General features: G+C 37.5%; 1 pseudogene; it reads left to right on the forward strand.

Moving 5' to 3' along the window:
- Positions 1–5,213: 5,213 nt before the first annotated feature.
- LOC138142974 (ubiquitin-like-conjugating enzyme ATG3) lies at positions 5,214–16,372 on the forward strand (annotated as a pseudogene).
- The last annotated feature ends 434 nt before the right edge of the window (positions 16,373–16,806 follow it).

Raw genomic sequence — 16,806 nt, forward strand, 5'->3', positions numbered from 1 at the left:
AAACAAAGCAAAACCTAAAAGAAAAATACAGATTAGACATAAGTCCAAACAAAAATTCTTAGAAGAGTTAAAGAAAAAGATTTTTAAAAAAGCAAAAAAAAATTTTTTCTTTTTTTTTTGGAGGGGGGGAATGCTGAGTAATTGGGGTTAAGTGACTTGCCCAAGGTCACACAGCTAGTAAGTGTTAAGTGTCTGAGGCTGGATTTGAACACAGGTCCTTCTGACTCCAGGGCCAGTGCTCTATTCACTATACCACCTACCCACCCCCAAAAAGATTTTTTTTAATAATATAAGAGTGGTAGAAGAAAAATTGGGAAAAGAAATGAGAGCTATGCAAGAAAATTATGAAGAGAATTAATAGCTTGATAAAAAGAGGCACCAAAAATGTGAAGAAAATAACTCCTTAAAAATCAGAATTGGCCAAATGGTAAAAGAAATATAAAACTTCACTGAGGAAAAAGCCAAATGGAACCAATGACTCCATGAGACATAAACAATAAAATAAAAGTTAAAAGGTTGAAAAAATATTTAAAAATGTGAAATATTTCATAGGAAAAACAAATGACCTGGAAAATAAAAGAGAGATAATTTAAGAATCATTGTGCTACTTAAAAACCATGATCAAAAAAGAACCTAGACATCATCTTTCAAGAAATTATCAAGGAAAACTGCAGATATTTTAAACCAGAAGGCAAAGTAGGAATAAAAACTCTTACCCTCCTCAAAGAAATAACTGCATGAAAACTCCCAATAATATTATAACCAAAATCCAGAATTCCCAGATCAAGGAGAAAATACTGTAAGCAGTCAGAAAGAAATAATTCAAATGCCATGGAGCCACAGTCAAGATATAGTAGCTACTACTATAAAGGAATAAACAGCTTAGAATGATATTTGGGAAGGCAAAGGATCTATGACTACAACCAAAAATAACCTACCCAGCAAAACTGACTATAATCTTATGAGTGAAAACAGATATTTAATGAAGCAGAGCACTTTCAAGCATTCCAGGTGAAAAAAACAGAGCTGAATAAAAAAATGTACATTCAAGCATGAGACTCAAAGAACATTAAAAGGTAAACATGAGTGAGAAAATGTAAGGGACTAAGCAAGGTTAAACTGTGTATATCCCTATGTGGGAAGATGATGCATGTAAGCCCTCAGAGATTTATCATTACTAGGGCTATTAGAAGTAACCTACCTAGACAGTGGACATAAGTGTAAGTCTATTGTGTTGGGATGATCTCAAAAAAATAGAAAGATGAGAAGGAAAATGCACTGGAAGAGGAAGAATGGGAAAATTTATCTCACTTAAGTAAAGTGTGCAAGAAAGAGTTTAGATGACAGGGGAGAAAATTGTGGTGGGGATCAATCAAGACTTAAATCTCACTCTGATCTGAACTGGTTCAAGAGGGAAAAAAATATATACACACATTATTTGGTACAGGAGTTCATCTTACCCAACAGGGAAGTAGGAGGGAAAGGGAATAAGAGGAAGGAGAGGAGAAGAAAGAGGGGTGATTAAGGGAAGTAGTGGTCAGAAGCAAAACAGGTTCTTGAGGAAGAAACAGAATAAAAAGAGAAGGATAACTATAAGAGAATAGGATGTAGGGGTGGCCAGGTAGCACAGCGAGTAAGAGCACCGGCTCCAGTGTTGAGAAGACCTGGAGATCGAATCCCCGGGCTCAGACACTTAGCACCCACCCAGAAACACCTGGCCGTGTAACCTTGAGCAAGTTACTTAACCCCAATTGCTTAGGGGTGGCCAGGTGGCTCAGTGAGTAAGAGCACTGGCTCCAGTGTCAGGATGACCTGGATCAAATCCGGGCTCAGATACTCAGCACCACACTCAGAAATAACTGGCTGTGTAACCTTGAGCAAGTTACTTAACCCCGATTGCTTTAAAAAAGAGAGAGAATAGGATGTAAAGAAATACATAGATAGCAATCATAACTGCACATGTAAATGAGATAAATTCATCTATAAAATGGAAGAGGATAGCAGAATGGATTAGAAACCACAACTCAACAATATGTTGTTTATAAGAAACACATTTGAACCAGAAAGATACACACAGAGTTAAAATAAGAAGCTGGAGCAGAATGCTTTAGCTGAAGTAAAAAAAAAAAAGGCAAGAATAGGAAGGCATCAATAATCTTTTTAAAATACCAATACCAATAAAAAAATTTAATACAATTATGGTACATAAGACGTTTGGCAAATTTCATTTGTAAAAACAAATAAGCAATTATATTCTGATGAAGTATAATGAGCAATCTTAATCCTTATTTCAGAATGATGGAAAACATCTTCCACCTCTGTTCTCAGTTTCTTTTTGTGTTTTCTCCCCTCATTCCATCCTATCTTCTCCAACAGATTGCTCCCTCTATCATTCCCACTCTTTTACTTATCTTCCATTTCTCCCTTCCATCTCTCCATGTCTACTAGCTGCTTCCCTATTGTCTACAAACTTGTTCATATTTCTCCCCCATTCTCAAAAACTCTCACTTGATTCATTAATCCCCTCTAAATATTATTCCATTTTTCTTCCATCTTTTGTGGCTACATTCCTTGAGAAGGTAATCTACAATGGGGTGCTTCAACTTCCTTTTCTTTTACTCTCTTCTTTAATTCTCCATAGTCTGCTTCTAACCATCATTTAACTAAAACTAATGAGAAACAGAGGCAGTTATAAGATTGTACCATAACTGCCATTGCCTTCCAAAGTCCTGTCCAAGAGTGGCCCTTCTGGGGTACTGTAATGCCAAGCAAAGGCAACTTCCCAAGGTTCAAAATACCAGCATAGCTGCTCTCCATTTTATTCAGTGACAAATTAAGAACAGATAGAATCAAAATTTAACATCATTCAAAATACAGCATTTACCAAGTGTGATTCAATAATCTCCAAGTACTACCACACCCCGCAACATTACATTCATTTAATCAGTCACAAAGTCCCTCTTCTAAATACTACTCCACCCCTAGGCTGTGTACATTCATTTAGTCCATCACAAAGCCTCTCTTCTCAAATGGAGATTAGTTTCCAATCATAAGTAAAGTACATTCATTTGTTTAATCACAGAACACAAAAAGGTTAAAAGTTCCCCACTCTTGAATCACAATTGATTCTACCCCAGAGTTACAACAAGCTTAAGCACAGCATTTAATACCCAAAGAGGTCTTTTCTTCATCTTGACCTGAGGCAAGTTCTCAGCATCTTTGTTCCTGGGGAGACAAAGCTTAGCAAGGCCACAAGATACATTGCCAGTGTCCTCATTAATTCATTCTCTGTCTGCAGAACAGTCCTAGGACCCCTGAAAACATTAACAAAACCCTCTTCCAGGATTTCTGTAAACATACAAGAAGAAAATCCTTCTTCAGGGTTCCTGAAACAACAGCAAGGTTCCAAAACTTCTGCAACAACAGGACTGTCCTTCACCAGTGGACAGAATTCACTCTCTGTCTGCAGAACACTCTCAGGAGCTCTTAACCAACAGTAAGGTTCCAAGACCTCTGCAACAACAGAACTGTCTTTCACCAGTGGACAAATCTGGCAAAACAACATCAAAACAGACAGACAAAGTACCAGCATAACAGCTATGTCTCCTCAGTCCTTGGCAGCTCTGGGTGGCAGCTCTCAAAAGTCCTGGGCAATTCAAAGTGGCCCTCAGCAATCCTCTCAGTCTCTCTCTGCCTTCAAGGTGCTGCTTCCAAAAAGTTCTTCTGCCTCTCTCTTGTGTCTCTCCAAATCTGTCACCAGCTCCTCCCAGTTCAGCCCTTTATTTTCACATCAACAAGTCCATCCCACAAGTGGGATTCACAAGCTCTGGGTCTTAACACAATCAAACCAAAAACCAAGCCAATACAGGGGGATCTTTAAATTCAATTACTATTACAGGTACCTGCATGGGTAGAGGAACAGAGTCATAACTGGTGTGGTTTGTCAGGTGCCAAGACTGGAGCTCACTGTGCTTTGTCCAATGAGGGTAATGGACTAGAGGGGCAAAATGAATTGCTGCATGCTTTCAGACACAATCAATGTGTGGATTTATTTTGTTTGAATAATCCTATATGTTACAAGGGAGGGTTTTTGCTTTTGTAAGGGGATATGTTTTGAAGAACAATAGGTGGTAGTGAGAATGATACCAAAAGAGAAGAAAAGATAAAATAACGTTTTCAGGGAAATATTTTTTTTTTAAATACACAGAAGGGGAGGGGGGAGTGGAGCCAAGATGGCAGAGTAGAAGCAGGAAATTCTGTGACCTCCACCCACAACCACCTCATATACCTATAAAATATGACTCTAAACAAAATTTTAGAGCTACAGAACCCACAAAGTGACAGAGAGAAACAATCATGAAAAGCGAGTCAACAGCCTGCTAAAGTGGACGCAAAAATACACTGAAGAAAATAACACCTAAAAATTAGACTAAATCAAATGGCAGAATGAGGCCCAAAAAGACAGTGAGGAGAAGAATGCCTTAAAAAGCCAAATTTCCCAGATGGAAAAGGAATTCCAAAAACTCACTGAAGAAAATAATTCCTTCAAAATTAGATTGGAGAATATGGAAGCTAATGACTATGAGAAATCAAGATACTATTAAACAGGTCCAAACAAATGAAAAAATAGAATGCTTAGCTTGCAGATGTCATCTCAGTCTGGCTACAAACCCAGTCCCCTAAATGGTGGGACCCTATGAAATAGAGACAGCTCTGCGTCCTCCCTCAGCATGAGGCCCAAATGATTTTGGGTCTTAGCTGTTTAAGGGGGGAATGATGGGGTGCTTGGAATGATGGGGTACTTGGGTGCCTGATATTTAGTTTAATCAGAGATACTTTAGTTGAGAGAAAAGAAAGATACCATTTTTAACATCAGGTTAATTCAAACTGTCTTTAAAGTCTATTTATGAAAAGCTGAACAAAGCAGATAAAGAAGGTTTGGGGACAAATGGGGTTCATCCAGCCCCTCCTGTTTCCAGATAGTTGATATCAGCTTTGGAAGTATATTGAGAGAACATGAGGAAGTTTTGGGAAGGCAGAAAGATTTGTAACTTGAGTTTGTAATTAATAGCTCAATCAAATTTTATATGGCCCTATCTGAAAGACACTAGTCCATATTTATTTGCTGTTTAATAATCTGGTGGATTGTAAATGCTTTCTATTGTTCTGAGCCTTAATTACAGAAATCCATCATCATAAAAGCCAATGATGGGATGGCAGAGACTGCAGGCTGCAAGATGTTCAAGGTGGATGTTTGTGCTTGGAAAAGTCTGGAGACAACTTCGAACACTGCCCAGGTGCGATCTCTCTGATTTATTTCCCAATTGTGCATTTTCTTTCTGAAAATGAAACCCCCCACCTATTTATGCCTAAGCCCTGATTGCAGCACCTGGTATCTATCTAAATGACTACCATAAATGACTCATGCCTGCATCCAAACATGGCTAAGGAAGTTTTCCTTCTGGCAAAGTTCATGACATTGTTCCTCCTTTTTTCTATAGCAAATTTATTGAGAAGTAATATTCAGGGCCAAATAAATGACTAAATATAGAGATAACTCCTTCAAAGAAGGAGATGATTAGTAACATGGCAAAATGTATTGAAATAGATTCCTAATTGACCAGGATAGTGAAGTTTGAGGAGAGCAACAGGATCAGACTTAGCTGACACCTAGGATTAAATACAGATGTGTAAAAGTTGGCTTTAAAAATTTTCTATTATGTGAATTAATGCATTCAGCATGTTTGGGAATAAGATCAGAGGTTTAGAGTTTGGTTTTTAGCACAAAGATTGAATAAGATAGTGGTAAGGGTGAAGCTAATGTTACTTTGTTAAAGCATGTGTCTGATAATTTTACAAAGGGCAGATAAAATCATTTTTTAAAAAGATTTTTGTATTTTAAAGATTCCTATACCAGGTACAGGATTTAGGAAAGGTGGAAATAACAAGGAATAAATAAACTGAAAATTCTCTGTAGTTTCAAAATATGGAACTAATCTTAAGTAATTGTGCTAATTTATATTAAGTCAGAATTATCAGGTCATCTCTAGATCTGAAATGGAAAAGCAGAACTCCTTTTTAAATTCTGTAACTACATGAAGCATCTGGAATTCAAAAGTGTTGTTAAAATGAAATAGGTCACTGGGATACAAGGAATTGTATGTTAATTATGATTCTTGTTTAGTTTGTATGTAAGTTTACTTGGTTATCTTGGTGACATGTAATTGTGTACCTGACAATGTAATCATGTCATTTTGTAAAATTATGAGAAAAACCTCATTGTGTTGATTGAGCCTAGCCATACTGTTTGAATCTAGTCTTGCACGGCTAGAAAACTGGACCTTTATATGTAAAATTGTGTTTCTGGGAGCTTTTGTCAGGTCTGGCTGGCTGTACCAGCTTGTACATATTGTACACTTGAACTCTAATCATCTAAAGATTACCCCCCTGAGCCATGGGATCTGAAAAATACGACATCAGATGCAGACAGCTTTCACAAAAATCCAGACCTGGCCTCTATTGGGACAGCTTCTTTCCTGGAGAAATTCAACTAGAGGACCAATGGAAAATGGCACCTCCTCCTTGTGACTATGGCCATGATTATAGGAAATCCCTATTAACTCTGTTAAATTGCTAATTGTTATGGATCCCCACTATCAGCCCTTGGGAACAGAACTGACTGACCTATGATTCGGCCTGGTGGTGTCAAGGGTTTGACACATGCACAAAAGAAGTGCCGAATGTTGTATCTGGTTTTCCCATCCCCCAACCTCAGCCCTCCCTCAGGGAAGTGAGCAGACTGTCAGGTCAGTTCCACCCTCCCCCAACTGATGTCTGCCTTTACCCAGTCAGCCCACCTCCACAGAGGTGGGCGGGCTTCTGGGTCAGGGAGACTTGGTGCTGGGGGGAATTTCAAGGTGTGTACAGACCAATCACTTTTCTTGGCCTCTGCAAGTTTCTGCTTGCCTAATACCTAACCGTTGGCCGCATGGCATCCCTTTAAAATCTGACACATTGTCTGTGCAGACTCATTGGTAGTTTTTTAAATATTGAACCATCCTTGCATTCCTGAAATAAATCCTACGTGATAAAAGTGTATTATTCTTGTGATAAGTTGCTATAGACTGTTTGCTAAGATTTTATTTAAAATTTTTGCATCTATATTCATGAAGAAAATTGCTCCATAATTTTCTTTCTCTGTTTTGGCTCTTCCCGATTTAGATATCAGTACCATATTCGTGTCATAAAAAGAATTTTGTAGGACTCCTTCTTCACCAATTTTCCCAAATACTTTGTAAAGTATTGGAATCAATTGTTCTTTAAATGTTTGATAGAATTCACTAGTAAATCCATCTGGCCCTGGAGATTTTTTCCTAGGGAGTTAGTTGATGGCTTGTTCAATTTCTTTTTCTGAGATGGGGTTATTTAAGTAATTTACTTCCTCTTCAGTTAATCTGGGCAACATATTTTTGTAAATATTTATCCATTTTAGTAAGATTGTCAAATTTATGTGCATATAATTGGGCAAAATAATTCTTAATTATTGTTTTAATTTCCTCTTCATTGGAGGTAGATTCACCATTTTCATTTTTGATACTCGTAATTTGGTTTTCTTCTTTTTTTTAATAAATTGACTAAATATCTATCAATTTTATTGGTCTTTTCATAAAATCAGCTATAAGTTTTATTTATTAATTCAATAGTTTTCTTAATTTCAATTTTATTAATCTCTCCTTTGGTTTTCATTAGTTCTAAGTTAGTATTTAATTGGGGATTTTCAATTTGTTATTTTCCTAGCTTTTTCATTTGCATGCCCAATTTATTGACCTCCATTTTCTCTATTTTATTCATGTATGTATTCAGGGATATAAAGCTTCTCCTAAGAACTGCTTTTGCTGCCTCCCACAAGTTTTGCTATGTTGTCTCATTATTGTCATTCTCTTGATTGAAGTTACTGATTGTTTCTATAACTTCTTATTTGACCCACTCGTTCTTTAGGATTAAATTATTTAGTTCCCAATTAGTTTTTAGTCTGCCTTTCCATGGTCCTTTATTGCATATGATTTTTATTGCATCATAATCTGAGAAGGATGCATTTAATATTTCTGCCTTTCTGCACTGAATTGTGAGGTTTTTATATCCTAGTACATGGTCAATTTTTGTGTATGTGCCATGTACCACTGAGAAGAAGGTATATTCTTTTTATCCCCATTCAATTTTCTCAAGAGATTTATAATATCTAGCCTCTCTAAAAGTCTATTTGTCTCCTTAACTTCTTTCTTGTTTATTTTGAGGTTAGATTTATTAAGTTCAGAGAGGGGGAGATTGAGGGCCCTACTAGTATAGTTTTGCTATCTATTTCTTCCTCTAATTCTGTTGACTTCTCCTTTAGGAATCTGGGTGCTATACAACTTGGTGTATATATGTTAAGTAATAATATTGCTTCATTCTCAATGGTACCTTTTAGCAGGATATAGTTTCCTTCCTTATCTCTTTTAATTAGATCCATTTTTGCTTTTGCTTTATCTGAGATAAGGATTGATACCCCTGCCTTTTTTTACTTTAGCTGAAGCATAATATATTCTACTCCAACCTTTTACCTTTACCCTGTGCATATCTCCTTATTTCAAATGTGTTTCTTGTAGACAGCATATTGTAGGATTGTGGTTTTTAATCCATTCTGCTATCTTCCACTGTTTTATGGGAGAGTTCATCCTATTCACAGATTACTATCTGTGCCTTTCCCTCCATCCTATTCCTTCCCCTGTTTATGTTTTTATTTCTTCCTTCTCCCTTCCCCTCCTTAAGAGTTTTCCTTTTGACTACTGCCTTCTTCAGTATTCCCTCCCTCTTCCCTCCTCTCTTTACCTACTTATTCCCCTGTTTTTCTCCCTTCTAAACCCCCCACCTCTGCCTTTTCTCCCTTACCCCTCCTACTGCCTCTAGGGCACAATAGATTTTTATACTTAATGTAGTATGTTATTCCCTCCTTGGACCAATGAGAGTAAATTTTATACAGTGCTCCTCTCCCTCCCTGCTTTCCCTCTATTATAATGAGTTTTTGTATTTTTTTATGTTAGAATCCTGAACTTAACTGATTACATTGATCCTTTCTTGAATGAGAACCAGAACCAATGAGAATAAAGTTCATATGATGGTCATCTCCCTTCCTTCTTTCCTTCTACTATAGTATGTTTTTATGCTTCTTTGTGTGGCAAAATTTACCCTTTTCTGCCCCATCCTTTCCTTTTCTCCCATTACAGTCTCTTTGAACCCTTAGTAAGGTTTTTTTTTATATCATCAGATAAGTTCATTTATACTCACACCCTCTATCTATGTATATCCCTTATAAATGTCGCAGTAATTTTATAAATTTCAATACTGACAGATATCAGCTGCTCATATAGGAATGTAAACAGTTTGCTCTTATTGATTCACAAGTTATGTATGTGTGTGTGTGCATGCATGCGTGTGTGCATGCAAGTATTTTCCTTGTTTACTTTTTTATGTCTTTCTTGAGTCTTGTATTTGGAGGTCAAATTTTCCATTGAGCTCTGGCTTTTTCATCAGGAAAGTCTGGAAGTCCCTTATTTCAATAAATGGCCACCTCCTTGCCTGAAAGATTATGCTCAGTTTTGCTGGATAGTTGATCCTTGGTTGCAGTCCAAGCTCTTTTCGCTTATGGAATATCATATTCCAATCCCTCTGATCTTTTAATGTAGAAGTTTCTAGGTCCTGTGTAATCCTGACTGTGTTCCATGATATTTGAATTACTTCTTTCTGGCTGCTTGTAGTATTTTCTCTTTGAGCTTGTAATTCTGGAAATTGGCTGCTATATGTCTTGGAGTTTTCAATTTGGGATCTCTTTCAGAATCCAGTGTCCAGTGAATTCTTTCAATAACTATTTTACCATCTAATTCTAGGACCTCAGGACAGTTTTCTTTGACAATCTCTTAGAGGATGTTGTCCAGGCTGTTTTTTTAATGATGGCTTTCCAGTAGTCCAGTCATTCTTAGGTTATCTCTTCTGGATCTGTTCTCCAGGTCAGTTGTTTTTCCAGTAAGATATTTTACACTTTCTTCTAATTTTTTGATCTTTATGATTTGTTTGACTGACTCTTTTTTTTTTCAAATGCCTTATTAACTTCTGATCTACATCATTCATTTCCGCAAGATTTTGAGTTACAAATTTTCTCCCCATTTTTGCCCTACCCACTGCCCCAAAATAGCAGCCCCACAGGATATCCCCTCCTCCAATCTGCTCTCTTCCATATCTTCTCCCATACACCCTTCAACTTTTCCATTAGGGCATGGTGGATCTCTATCCCTGTAATGCCAAGCAAAGGCAACTTCCCAAGGTTCAAAATACCAGCATAGCTGCTCTCCATTTTATTCAGTGACAAATTAAGACCAGAGAAAATAAAAATATGGCATAATTCAAAATACAGCATTCACCAAGTGTAATTCAATCAAGTACTACTCCATCCCTGGGCATTACATTGATTTAATCAATCACAAAGTCCCTCTTCTTAATACTTCTCCACCCCTAGGCAGTACATTTATTTATTCCATCACAAAGCCTCTCTTCTCAAATGGAGATTAGTTTCCAATCATAAGTAAAGTACATTCATTTGTTCAATCACAGAGCACAAAAAGTCAAAAGTTTCCTACCCTAGGATTACAACTGAATAGGCCATCTACCCCAGAGTTACAACAAGCTTAAGCACAGCATTTAATACCCAAAGAGGTCTTTTCTTCATCTTGACCTGAGGCAAGTTCTCAGCATCTTTGTTCCTGGGGAGACAAAGCTTAGCAAGGCCACAAGATACATTGCCAGTGTCCTCATTAATTCATTCTCTGTCTGCAGAACAGTCCTAGGACCCCTGAAAACATTAGCAAAACCCTCTTCCAGGATTTCTGTAAACATACAAGAAGAAAATCCTTCTTCAGGGTTTCTGAACCAACAGCAAGGTTCCAGAACCTTTGCAACAACAGTATTGGCCTTCACCAGTGGGCAGAATTCACTCTCTGTTGGCAGAACAGTCTCAGGAGCTCTGAAACAACAGCAAGGTTCCAAGGCCTCTGCAACAACACGACTGTCTTTCACCAGTGAAGAGATCTGGCAAAACAACATCAAAACAGACAAAGTACCAGCATAACAGCTATGTCTCCTCAGTCCTTGGCAGCTCTGGGTGGCAGCTCTCAAAAGTCCTGGGCAGTTGGAACTGGCCCTCAGCAATCTTCTCCATCTCTCTGCCTCCATGATGCTGCTTCCAAAAAAAATTCTTCTGCCTTTCTTTCTGTTTGTGCCTCTCTAAAATTCACATCACCAGCTCCTCCCAGTTCAACCCTCTCTTTTTACGTCAACAAGTCCATTCCACAAGTGGGATTCACAAGCTCTGGGTTTTAACACAATCAATCAGAAAACCAAGCCAATACAGGGGGATCTTTAAATTCCATTACTATTACAATGCCCCAGTGCCTGTATATCTTATTTACCAATTACATGTAAAATAGTATTAATAATAGTGTATATATTTAAACACTTGATTTTAAAACTTTGAATTCCAGATTCATTGCCTTCCTCGCTTGCCACCCACCCTTACTGGGAAGATAGGCAATTCAGTATAGGTTGTACATGTGTAGCTAATGCAAAACATTACTGTAGTAGATATATTGTAAAAGACTGACTATATTTCCCTCCCTCCTATCCCACCTCCCACTTGTTCTATTCTCTGCTTTGATCCTGTCCCTTATCAAAAGTGGGTGTTTCCAACTTCCCTCCCCCAGCCTGCACTCCCTTCCATCATCCCCCCTCTGATCGTCTTCCCCCCTACTCTCCTGTAGGGTGAGATACCCTATTTAGTGTTTATTTCATTCCCTTCCCAAGCCAAATTCTATGAGAATAAGGTTGACCCATTCCCTTTTGCCTTCCTATTTTTCCCCTTCATTGTAACCATTTTCCTTTGCCTCTTCTATGAGATAGTTTACCCCATTCTGTCTCTCCCCATCTCCTCTCATTATATTCCTCTCTCACCTCTTAATTTCACCTTTTAAGTATCATCCCTTCCTATTAAATTGATCCTGTTCCCTCTATCTATGTAAACCTGTAAACATATATACACACATTCACATGTGTATTCATATGCCCATATACCCTCATATATATATGTATATATTTATATTCCCTTCAACTATTTTCATACTGAGAAAAGTTTCATCAGTTACAATTATTGTTTTTCCATGTAGGAGTGTTAATAGTTCAACTTTGATAAGTTCCTTATGATTTCTTTTCCCTGTTTAGCTCCCCATGCTTCTCTTGCTTCTTGTATATGAATGTCAAATTTTCTATTCAACTCTGGTTTTTTCATCAAGAATGATTGAAAGTCCTCTATTCCACTGAATGACCATATTTTCCCCTGAAACATGATACTCAGTTTTGCTGGGTAGGTGATTCTTGGTTTTAATCCCAGTTCCTTTGTCCTCCAGAATATCATATTCTAAGCCCTTTGATCCCTCAGTGTAGAAGCTGCCAGATCCTGAGTTATCCTGATCATATTTCCACATTATTCAAATTGTTTCTTCCTGGCTGCTTATAATATTCTCTCCTTGATCTGGGAATTTCAGAACCTGGCTACAATATTCCTAGGAGTTTTCTTTTTGGGATCTTTTTCAAGAGGTGACCAGTGAAAATTTGTCACTCAACATCTGGTGGAAATGAATGATGTAAATCAGAATTTAATAAAACATTTGAAAAATGGAAAAAAAATTATATTGATACTAGTTACCCCTAAAGTCCCATTAACCTATGCAATGAAATGTATTGTTAATTTATTTTTGCTAAGTAAGGAACATGAAAGATCTTGGGGCTGAATGTAAGGGTAATAGGAATTTGAAGATCTTCCCTGCCCCTTAATAAGCCTAAGGGAATTTGAAGATCTTCCCTGATATGAAAATCTTCCCTGTCCTCTAATAGGCTGAATGCAATCACATGGAACCTGTGGTGGGAGTAGTTTGCTGAAGGGTGGAGCAGAACCCACAGGAAGCTGGGAGTCAGAGCATCTATATGGTGGGAGAGAGAGGACACACCCAGGGAGACAGCTAGGCTTGTGAGTGTTTTCCCCCTGCTGTGACAGGCTTTTTGAGTGTTGGTTTGTGGGATGGTTATAGGACAGTATGGCTCTCTGAGTGTTGCTATGATGGATTTGGTTTCCTGGTATTGGGATTTGGTTTTCTGGTGTCTGAATAAATGTTTTGCTTCTGTCTTCTATATGGAAAGTCTGTTATATTTTATGATTGAGAACTATGCCAGCATATTTACAGTCAGCATCAGCTCTATGAATATTGCATTGGCACTACACTTTTGAAAAGAAATGCTTCAGAAGGCATAATAACAAATATACAAACAACTTAGTTCAATTCCCATAGACCACAGTGCCAGATCCAAGTCCAAAACCCTGCTCAGGCCTGAGTCCCAGGTACTCTGGCTTCTCAGGGCTTCCCTCCCTAACTTGATGGATACAATATTCTGCCTGTAATCCTGGCTCCAGTGTTTCTAAGGCTCAAATTTTCAGAACCAGTGGGATCAACAGTGGCATCTAAAACTGAGGACAAAGGAAACAACAGAAACAAATACCTGTACTGGTGTAAAAGAGAATGGAGAAAAAGGTATTTCCCCTCCTGATTTAGTTCATAGTACTCACACTATGGGTAAACTGTGATCTTCAGTCTCCAGAAAGAAAGAGCATTCAGGAAAGAAACTAGTCTGGCACTTTTAAAAAATACTGTTTGTTCAGCAGACAATCAAAGGAAGTTACTCCTACTCACTTAGGAGGAAAATGCAGGATGCAGGGTATCTCCATGTTAGCAGGTCTAGGCCTATTCAGGGTAACCCCCTTTACACATTATTTCTAAGAAAGTATAGAAAGTCCCTTGATTCCATTAGCAATAGCCAAATTCCAGGAAGAAAATCCTGAGATACTGCTATAATCAGAATGTCTATCAGAGGATTAAAAACAGTTTGATGCATTGTTGATGGAACTGACAGTCTTTCTTCAAAAGATAAGTGAGTTCTTCTTTTCCACTTAGTTGATGGCCCAGCACTACTTTCCAGTTGCAGATTTCCACATCAGTAAATCCATCCAGTTTCTCAACAGAGAATGGATGGGTTTGAAGCATTGTCATTGTAGGACCTTACCAGTTCTCTGTTGCTATTTTAGAAGCTGTTGTGTCAAGTGTGTGGGACTTTCCATAAATCTATTATCTCATGTGTTTCCTATACACAAAGATTTCTTAGCAGAAATTCTATCTTTTGGATGAAGACCTTGTCAGTTAATCAGGAATCATATTGTCATTTGTTTTTGGCACTTTTTTTCAGAGCAGAGGCCACAGCCAGTCTGTAAGCTTGCTTTGACCCATCTCTTGACCAACACATGCTGGTTATAAGTCTTTACACATCCCATCTCCTGAAACACCAAAGAAGAAGTCAATAGGCAAACATGGTTCTTACCCAATCATTAGCAAGTATGGGTAAAGCCTGTGGCATTATTCCTAGTGGAATTCATGTATCTATTAGAAGTGCCACATAGTGACTCCACTGGAATTTTTGCTTCAGCCTCAAGCTTAGCAGATTCACTAGGGCACAGCTGAAACAACCACACTGTTGATCTTCCTTGGGGTGACAACAGTATGGTTCTAGACCTTTAGAATCCTGCCAAGGCCAAGGTGACCTTAAATAGTTTGTTTCATAGTCATTCTCTTTATCAGAGTAGATTCTGGCAAGGAAGCCATACACTGAAAAACATTTTTACCTTAACACTTCTGCAACTACATCATTCCAGTTGGGATGTCTGTATATGGTGGGTAATATGGTCAGTCACCACTGGGATATTACTTATTCTTATTATCTCCTTCCAGAGACAAAAGTCAATGTGTATAAGTTCCAAAGGTATGCTGGGATTGATATGGAGGCAGCTGGATAGAACACAGTACTAAAAGTCAGGATGACCTGGGTTCAAATCCTGCCTCAGACACTTATTAGCTGTGTGACTCTCCAAAAGAATTAATATATGTAAAACATTTTGCACACCTTAAAGTGCTATATAAATGCTTCTTGTTATTGGTATTATTGTTATTATTTTATACTCTCCAGGTATGCAACACAAGTAGTACGTTCCTTTCAAACCATAAAGCACAAGTCAGACACTTCGTATAATCACTGGCATTTTAAGTGTAAGGGTTAAGTGAGGGAAACTCTCATTTTTACTTTTGTGGAGAGTAGGATAGCAGTGATGACTGGGGGGTCCTTTGCTCTTTTGTCTTCAAATAGGAGTTTGTTGAAGCTGGAGACCATTTACGGAAAGAATTGAAAGTCAAAGCATACTTAACCAACTGACAAACAGTTTTTGCTAACTAAAAACCTGCCCTGTTACTAGCAGTGCAAACAAGTGGAATATTCAGAAGAATTAGAAGGTTAATTGAAGAAGATGGTGGTGATAGAGTATGGGTAGCTATGTATCACAACTCAGGTATCACAGGAGTGATTATTATTGGGTAAAAAGTTATGCACAGTTTAATAGCTTTGGGGGCATAGTTTCAAAGTGTTTTCCTGAAAGCAACCATAGTTCTTTATAAATTTGTAAAGAATTTATAACATTTCTAGGGTGCCACCACATCCTAGAAAAGATCTTAATCCTTGAAAACATTTGTGTGAGACCAGCTGAGGACTGTTTCTATCTCATCCAATTCAGTGTTCACTCATTGCAGGGATACTATAGGGCAGAAGCTTTACAAAACTGACTTTTATCAACTGATGGCTTCAAACTTGCTTGCTCTACCTGACCCAACACTTTCAAGAATGTTCAGCTTTATGTGATGAGGAAGAAGAGAAAGATGAGGGAGAAGAAGCAGCTATGGAGGAAGATGAAGAGAATGGACACTTGGAGGCAGATTAGGCTATTCAGGGCACAAGGAAAATAGTAGAAGCTAACAAAATTAAAAATGATGCAATAAGTGTCATTTTACAAACCAGAACTTATGCTCTTTATATCATATACAACAAATATTATCAGACTCCAAAATTCTGGTTATTTATGATGAGCAACAGCAACCTTTAATAGAACATATGTATGAAGACATCAGTCAAAATTATGTGAAGAAACAGTGATTATCAAAACTCACCTAAAAAAATTTTTTTTAAATCACCTTCATCTTCTACCACCTCCCATGTGTTCAGTTCACCCGTGCAGATGTGCTGTGGTGATGAAAAAACAGAGACAGTTTCAGAAGATTAAGGAGACTTTGATGTTTATACATATCTTCTCATTTTCCTGAAATTTGTACAAGCTCTTATTCCAACAATAGCATATGACTAATGAGTATAATTTCTGTAATAAAGAGACTTGTTTTTATTCATTAAACAGAAAAAGATGCTCCTTTTTTAAAATTTGCACACAGGTTTCTATTAAATAAAGCTAGTAATGGAATGTCTTTTTGCTTAATGAATAAACATTAAGTCCCTTTATTATAGAAATTATAGTTATTGGTGAGTATGGTCACATCTATGGGTTAATCCTTTTAAAATTAGACTCAAGAATTAGCATAGAATTTATTATCTCTTTGTTACATTGTGAAGTGTCTTGTATAGTCACAGTCTTTTATTGGAATGACAGCTTGCACCGTGGTCTCCTCATTTTGCTCCCTTCACTTAACATTAGTTCGTATGAGTCTTGCCAGGTTTTTTTTGAGACTATTCCCTTCATTTCTTATGGCACAATAATATTCCACTACAATCATACACCATACTTGT

This window comes from Petaurus breviceps, unplaced genomic scaffold (assembly GCF_028583685.1).
Source record: "Petaurus breviceps papuanus isolate PSGF00001 unplaced genomic scaffold, PetGlider_PUasm1.0 90617, whole genome shotgun sequence".
Classification (NCBI taxonomy): domain Eukaryota; kingdom Metazoa; phylum Chordata; class Mammalia; order Diprotodontia; family Petauridae; genus Petaurus; species Petaurus breviceps.